The sequence below is a fragment of the Asparagus officinalis genome, chromosome 6, assembly GCF_001876935.1.
Source record: "Asparagus officinalis chromosome 6, Aspof.V1, whole genome shotgun sequence".
NCBI classification, from domain to species: domain Eukaryota; kingdom Viridiplantae; phylum Streptophyta; class Magnoliopsida; order Asparagales; family Asparagaceae; genus Asparagus; species Asparagus officinalis.
Window position 1 is genome coordinate 42,702,839 of NC_033799.1, and position 8,473 is coordinate 42,711,311.

Here is an 8,473-nt window from a genome sequence, read left to right on the forward strand (position 1 = left end):
CCCTTACTCTTCCGAACCTTGTGTTGAAAGTAAGAAAGTAGGAATAATACCACCAATAAAGATCTAACCTTGCAAAAAATAGTAAAGGTGACGAACACACTGATTTAACGAGGTTCGGCAACGTGCCTACGTCCTCGAAAGCCACACCACACAATTTCTTTATTAATTGAAGAAGAAATACAAACTCTCAAACTAGGGTTTAATCTCTCTTAGATTCTCTCTCTTTCTGCGGTCAAAAACTCTCTTTTCTCGTGTTGTACAAACCCTAAAAACATTTAAGGTATATATAGAGTCCCGGTAGAAACAGAATCCAAAACAGTTTAGGAAACTGTCAAACTGTGTCGTGGTCGATCGTGACGGTCGACCGCGCAGGTATCGCGATCGAACGCACACCAGTCGCGATCGAACGTATCAAATGATAGAGACTTAAATCGATTACAGGGTTGGTGCGGTCGATCATCGCGGTCGACCGCCTTCGGATCCAGCTCCTCCTGAGCTCCTGTGCACGTTTGCGGTCGACCGCCAGATTCTCGCGGTCGACCGTGGATCTATCAGCTCGTTTTCTTCGTCGTTTTGATTCCAGCTTTCGTCTCGACTTTGGGTCTACACCTTAGACTAACAATCTCCCACTTGGAGACCAAAGTGCTTGCAGTGAGTTCACCCGAACTCTTCACTTGTTCGCATGTATCTTCTCCCCAGAAAAATTCTTTCTTTAATCAACAATATCCCGACGATCGTGCCAATCTTCGTAGTATGGCTCCGCCTTCGTCTTCTACCTTCTACTCGTGAAGGGCAACTGAACTTGCACACAACTCAAGTTTCTCAATGGTGACTGCCTTTGTCAACATGTCCGTCGGATTTTGACTCCCCAAAATCTTTATCAAATGCAACTTTCCGTCTTCAACTAGCGAACGTATAAAATGGTATTTGCGTCGATGTGCTTCGTTCTGGCATGATATACTGGATTCTTGGTAAGATGTATAGCGCTCTGGCTATCACAATAAATAACTCCTCTCCCTTTCTTTAGATCCAACTCTTCCAAGCACCCGTTCAACCAGATCATCTCCTTACTTGCTTTAGTTACCGCGACATACTCAGCCTCAGTTATGGACAAAATCACAATCTTCTGCAGACGTGAGACCCAGTTTACTGCTGTCGACGTTAAGGTATAAACATATTCCGTGGTGCTTCGCCTCGTATCATGATCACCGGCGAAGTCCGCATCCACGTATCCCTACAGCACCAACTCCTTCCTCTTGAAACATAATAGCTTGTTCGTTGTCCCTCTCAAGTACCGCATTATCCACTTCACGACCTCCCAATGCTGCTTCCTTGGACTTCTTGCAAATCTGCTCACAACTCCCATTACTTGGGCGATGTCCGACCTCGTGCAAACCATCGCGTACATGAGACTCCCAATGGCCGAAGAATATGGCACAATGCTCATATACTCTCTATCTGCATCTATCTTAGGCGATACCCGGACTGACTTTCAAAGAGTGTGCTAACAACTTTAGCATTCTGCATGTTAAACCTCTGAAGTACCTTCTCAATGTATTCAGCTTGGCCCAATCTCATTGTCCCTTCAGCTTCATCCCTAGAATCTACTTCGCTGCACCCAGGTCCTTCATTGCAAATTCTTTTGCTAGTTGCTTCTTCAAACTGTTTATTTCCTCCAAACACGTTCCTGCTACCAACATGTCATCAACATACAATAACAAAATAATAAAGCTGGACTCGAACCTTTTGAAATAACAGCAATGATCCGAATTGCATCTTCTGTAGCCATTATTCTGTATGAAGTTATCAAACTTCTTATACCACTGTCTCGGAGCCTGTTTCAAACTATATAAGCTCTTCTTAAGCTTGCACATCATCTCTTCCTTTCCTTCTTCAATGAAACCAACAGGCTGCTTCATGTAGATTTTTTTTATCTAAGTAACCATGAAGAAAGACAGTCTTCACATCTAACTGCTCAAGAAAAAGGTCTTCTGTAGCTACCAAATTCAACACTATTTTGATGGTTGTGAGTTTCACAACAGGAGAAAATATCTCCGTGTAGTCTACTCCTTCCCGCTGTTAAAACCCCTTCACTACTAATTTGGCCTTGAATCTCTTGCTTCCATCACTCTCTTGCTTGACCTGGTAGACCCATTTGTTATGTAAGGCCTTCTTCTGTGCAGGTAGCTGGACTAACTCCCATGTCTCATTAGTGAGTAGAGAATCTATCTCGTCCTGCATAGCATGCTCCCACTGTTGAGATTTGTTAACTTGCATTGCCTCTTTATAGCTTTCCGGTTCACCGCTATCTGTTAATAATAAAAATTAATTAACAAGTTATCCTAGCAAGTATGAAATACCACAAGATATATGAGCTAGGATAAGCAATGTAAACAATGAAATATATCCTATATGATGAAATATATATGCAAGGATATATAAACTAACACAAGGCTAAACAATATGAAACAAGATAGAGGATGATATGAATAATGAGACAAAAGCGATATGAGCAATGAGCACAAATATAAATAAACGCCAAAGCACACTCAAACACAATCAAATGATCACGGAGTTCGGACCTTCCGTCCTACGTCTCCGCTCCCCACTCCCGGGGAGAAATCCACTATCACAACCGAGTTTTCTACGTTCACCCGAATAACGTTTACACCTCACAATGTCGGTTTTCAACGCTCACCGAAAAACGTTCACTCCTCACACTCGGTTTTCTAGTTCACCGAAAACTTCACAACACACTCGGTTTTCTAGCTCACCGAAAACCTTACAATCTCATAATGTAACAATAAATGAATTTGTTCTCTACAATAGATGAGAACTCAATTAAGCACAAACTCAATGTTACAATCTCTCACAACCCTAATATACTATGTATGCAAATACAATAAGCTCAAGTGGGTGTGTGTAACAATGAGATAATATAATCAAATCTAAACTCAATATAAAAACTAGCTTTAAAGAATGATAATCAAATAACTAAGCAAATGTAAAGCTAGATAGAGTTTAGAAAACTTCTCCAATAGATGACAAGATGGAGAGATGGAGATTGGAGCCCAAACAAGAAGATGATCTCCTCCACTTGTGAAAACAATCTTCAAACCAAACAAACACTAAAACACACTTAAACCCTTGTTTAAAACTCTTTAAACTTGTTTAAAACATTTCTTGAGTACATGAAAACTGAGATCAAAGAGGGTTTTTATAGCCTCCAAAACCTCAGACCAAAACCCCTTACAAAAAATGGAGTGTGAAGGGGGAGTTGTCTGTAAATCATTTTCTTGTGTAGGTGTTTGTTGATTTGCGTCTATATCTGTGTAGGAGATAGATTGCAAATAAAAAAACATTGTTGCAACTGACTAGATTTTTATATGTAAAGGATAAAGATTAGGTGTCATGTTAAAACAGAATCAAAAGAAAAATAAATAGTTACCTCTAACTGGAGTAGACTCCCCAATGCTAGGTATGGCGGTAGCAACATGAGCAGATTCAAGTTCTCTCCTAGGCTCTCTCACCTGACGCTGCCGGTCTTCGCGCTGTGTATCTACAGCAGATTCAAGTTCTCTCCTACGCTCTCTCACCTGACGCTGCAGGTCTCCGCGCTGTAGTAGTCTACGCGATTTGCTCCGTGATGGAACTCCAGACATATTCGTCAAGCCCTATAAAGAATTTTACATTTCATATAAGATATATGTGAAATAGACATATTTATCAAGTTGAATATATAATTTTAAACAACATGCTTTTGATAAAGGTTACCTTTTTCGCTTTACAGAAATGTTAGGTTCTACAGATTCCCTAGAAGTTGTAGGAATATCTACAAGTATTTCACTATTCAAATCATTCCTAACCCATGAAATTTTATCATATTCAGGAGATTTTTCTTGACATACAACCCCTCCCTGCTCAAATTCCTCATCATCATTGATCTCTACAACCTCCGAATCTATGAACTGTGGGACGTCGTAAGTATCCCTGGGCCTCCATCGACATACAACACTCCACCCCGAATGCCTCAAGCACTTCGAGTAGTATACTTGAAATGCTTGTTCTGGAAATATAAATGGATCGTCCTCAAAGGAAAAACGTGTGGTGTTTACACTCGTCAATCCATATTCATCTACCCAAGTCCCGTAATTGTCTCTCCACTTACCAGTTCCAGTCTTCATATCATACCAAACACATTGAAAGACATAAATGCATCCTGCTCGACCTGGATAGTTGATACCAAGTATGTTATCAAGGTACCCATAGTATATCTCGTCATTAGTGCCTACGGTTGCAATTCCACTATTTTGGGTGGTTCGAGATTCTTCTATAGACTTGATTTCAAACTTGTAACCGCCAACACCGAATCATTTATAGTATTTAACTTCAGGATCTCGAAGTGTAGCCAAATATCCAAGATCCTTATCTAATATCGATTCTACAGTCGGTAATCGGCTCTGGCAAAAAGGTCAATACGGCAATTACATAAAGATGTTAGATTAAATTGAATGAATAAGTCAAAAAATAAGAAAATAGAAATCTTACATAATGTTTAAACCAATTGCAAAAATTGTCCTGATGATGTGTTTCAACTTGTGCCTCATTCCAATTACTATGCATTACACGTATTTCATCCTTCTGTATTCTAAAGTCAAAAAAGAGTAGGTAATGTGAGAATTATATTATGTCATATAAACATATATAGCATTATGTGAAATAGACATACTCTCTAACTTCTCCAAGGCATTCGATATTGAGAAGGATAAAGCGATGAATCTTGTTGATAAATGCGAGATTCATTCTATTGTAATATGGCTTTTTTGATGGTCCGTCATGAATCACAAGAGGTCTGTTGAGTTTTGTCTCAATGTCTTCATCCAGATAACGGGAACAAAAAGTGGTTACTTCCTCTAGCAGATAACCTTCCATAATAGAACCCTCTGGTCGATTTCTATTGCGAATATAATTTTTTAGAGTGAGAATGTACCTACAGAAACTTACATTAAATCACCACATCCAAGCTATAAAATAAAAATATATCGATTACATTAACTGAAAAACTAAAGGTACCTTTCGATGGGGTACATCCATGGATATTGTACCAGTCCGGCAAGCCTAGCCTCAGTTGCAAGATGAACAGTCAGGTGTATAATGATATCAAAGAATGATGGTAGAAAAATCCGCTCAAGCTTGCACAAAATTAAGGGAATTTCAGCCTCTAGATTCTTTAACTTATCATCCTCAACGTTTTTAGCGCACAATTCTCGAAAGAATCTGCAAAGATTGTTGATCACTAAACCGACTGATTTATGGAGGGAAGTCCTGAGAGATAATGGAAGAAGATGTTCCATAATAATATGGTGATCATGACTCTTCAACCCTTCGATCTTGCCTTTAACAATCTTTATCTTCTTGCCTACAAAAGGAAGGGTTTCGCCTGCAAATACTGGGCATAACCCCACGAGTCGCGCGAGAATTGGCTCTCAAAAATTAATTTCGCCTTGACGATGCATTCGCCCTCAAAGGTAAAATTACGAACAAAGCCAATGAAATGACCTCGCTTAAACGGTTAAAACCCACGCCTCAGACGGCTAAGGGTTAGAGCAGAAATCTTAGCATTAAGCCTAAGAGAGACTGTTCGACAACTCATCATACTGAGGAGAATAGTATGGCTAGCCCGATTCAAACGGTAATCGGTAAAGGCACATCAAACCCGTTGATAGCTGAGGATTTGCTAAAAATCCTAAGAGAAATCGAAGGCACTTGCTTCGCCAACAATTTCTTCATTCAAAGTATTCCAGACCACACGCAAGCCAGTTTAGGTCTGAAAACTTTGAAGGGGGTCTTGTAGACGGTAAAAAATACCTCTATGGGTCTACAGGAAATTTGCCTACGAGAAGAGCTCGCACGCCCAGCTCTCTGGCACGGACCTAAACCGCATAGACGTCGACTGTACTCAAGTCCAGGTTCGCCTAACGGTCGACTCGCCAGCATGAGTCAGGGTCGATCAGGATGGCGGAAATTCGCTCGTCGCTCAACTCGCCTGCCCGAGTTCGGAGTCGAATCCGCCAGCAAGCCCCAAAACCGTCAGTACAGCTGGGTCCAGAGTCGAATCCGCCAGCAAACCCCAAGACCGTCAGTACAGCTGGGTATCCACTACCCCACGTGCTGAGATGGACCTTCCCATCTCTCTCGACCCGAAGGGAGAGAGAGCACGGTACCCCAGGACCGTCAAACGGCCGCTCGCAGTACGCGCAGCACGAAAGCCTGGACAGGTGTCGAGTCAACCTGAGCATTCATAAATGCGACTCACCTCGGATGTCTGAGCCAAGAGCTGGATCCGCCGGCACTCGGCAAGCTGGCTAGACCCACTCGAGTACTGTACACCTACTTCACCGCCTCTCCTGACCGGAAAGGAGAAAGCGTCGTGCTCAAAGCACGCCGGGCGGTCACGCACAGTACAAGTGATCGGACAGACACTTCATCGATCTGCGAACTCATAAATGCGGTTCATTAATGCTGGTCAAATCCACTCGGATAGCAGTCGTTCGTTGCCTCACACACAAGAATGGGCCTTCCCATCGCAGGTGACAGGACATAGAGCACAATCCCTGGGATGACCATTCATGGTATCGAGGAACGGCGAGACGTCTCTGAAGAGGATGTGGTCACATCCCACAATTCAAGGAGAAGTCGAGCTGTCCTTCTTTCATTTAAAAGCCCCTTCCAGCACGATGGAAGAGAGGTCGCAAAACTAAAAAAAAAAGTTGAGACCAAGCTGTTAGCAAATCCTTGCATTACAGCACCGCTGCCTAGTTCCGAGCTCCGATCGCCGACGAACTAAGCAGACCCGAACTCCATTACCCCGAGCTTCTACTGCGAACTGAAGCTCTCCAGCAACCTCATTCAAACGGTCCAAGGGAAGCAGACTCGACCCGAGCATCGAGCGAAGCGTCCTATAGCCACCTAAAGTCCCCACACAAAACAAAGAGGGCCTTCCCTCTGCTTCTGTTGTAAACATTTGATTTGTTAGTTTGTAATAAGCTTTCTTATAAATACAAACGAAACTCCTTTCTTCGGAAGAATCAAATTTTCACCCTACACACTCGTTAAGTGCATTACTTGCGCAAGACGACGACCACGATCATGAACAGGCTGTATACTACCTAAGTCGGACCCTTGTGGGCGCCGAATCCCGATATCCAATGATTGATAGAGAGTGTCTCGCCTTGGTGTGCGCTATTCAAAAGATGAGGCACTACCTTGTCGGACGGTCTATTTACATTATTTCCAATGTTAACCTAGTCTGAGTGTTCATAACATAACCGACTTTCATAAATTAGCGGTTAGCGAAATGGGCACTACTTCTGTCCCAATACGATCTACACTTTAAACAATAGAAGTTGATTAAAGGACAAGCTCTTCTAGCGGCTAACCCAACTACGGATACCGCCAAGATATATGACGATCTGCCAGATGAAACCCAAGAAGTCAACGTCACTTCTCATCAACAAGTATGACGTTTATACTTCGACTGGGCTTCTCGAGCAGCTAATGTAGCAAGTACTCCCGGATGTTCTAAGATCTCCTCTAGAGTCGAAGTTGTCATAGTTGATGCGACATAATTATGTACCAAAATTGCAAGTGCATAATTGATCAAGTTATAGTATAAAAAGTTATCGATCCCACGAGGAAGATGATTTTAAGAGATTATTAGAATAGGTTCTTATGTTGTGTGCGTGACAAAATAGGAAGATGATTTTAAGAGATTATTAGAATAGGTTCTTATGTTGTGTGCGTGACAAAATAGGATTAAAACATGAGTGTGAGAGTTATGATGAGTGAGAGTGATTGTTGTGAATGTGCAAGTAACAATAAATTAAATTTTAAAGGAGAGAAGAAAGAATCAAAGAATAAAATAAAAAGCAAGAATAAAAAGAGAAAAATTAAGAAAACAAAAGATGGAGGATTCAATTAAAGATATGAAAAATCTAGAATTGAATCCACTAGCTAACTCAAATATAAAATACAAACTATTATCTTTTTATCATATTTCAACTTAGATTTATTAAGCATAGACTATCAAACCATTTAAAGAAAGTATAACTATCAAATTATTATCTAAGTCAAAATTACTATTCATGATAAGAATAACAACAAGATAGTAATCCTAGAATTCATAAGCATAACCTATCAAACCATTTAAGATAAGCATAGATTAGTAAATTCTTCTTCTACCAATTAGTTTTCTAGTTGATTATCCTAAACATGAACATTTTAAGTGTAAGAGAATAATTTGCATAACATAAAGGAAATTAGACTAGCTTCATACAATTCTAAGATTCCTACAAGAATTAATTTCACATCTTAAGAAATAAAAGCAAGAAGAAAAAGAACTAATTATAAAAATAAAAAAGAAAAGAAAATATAAACTATGAACAAAAAATAAATCTAACTACAAAGATAAAAT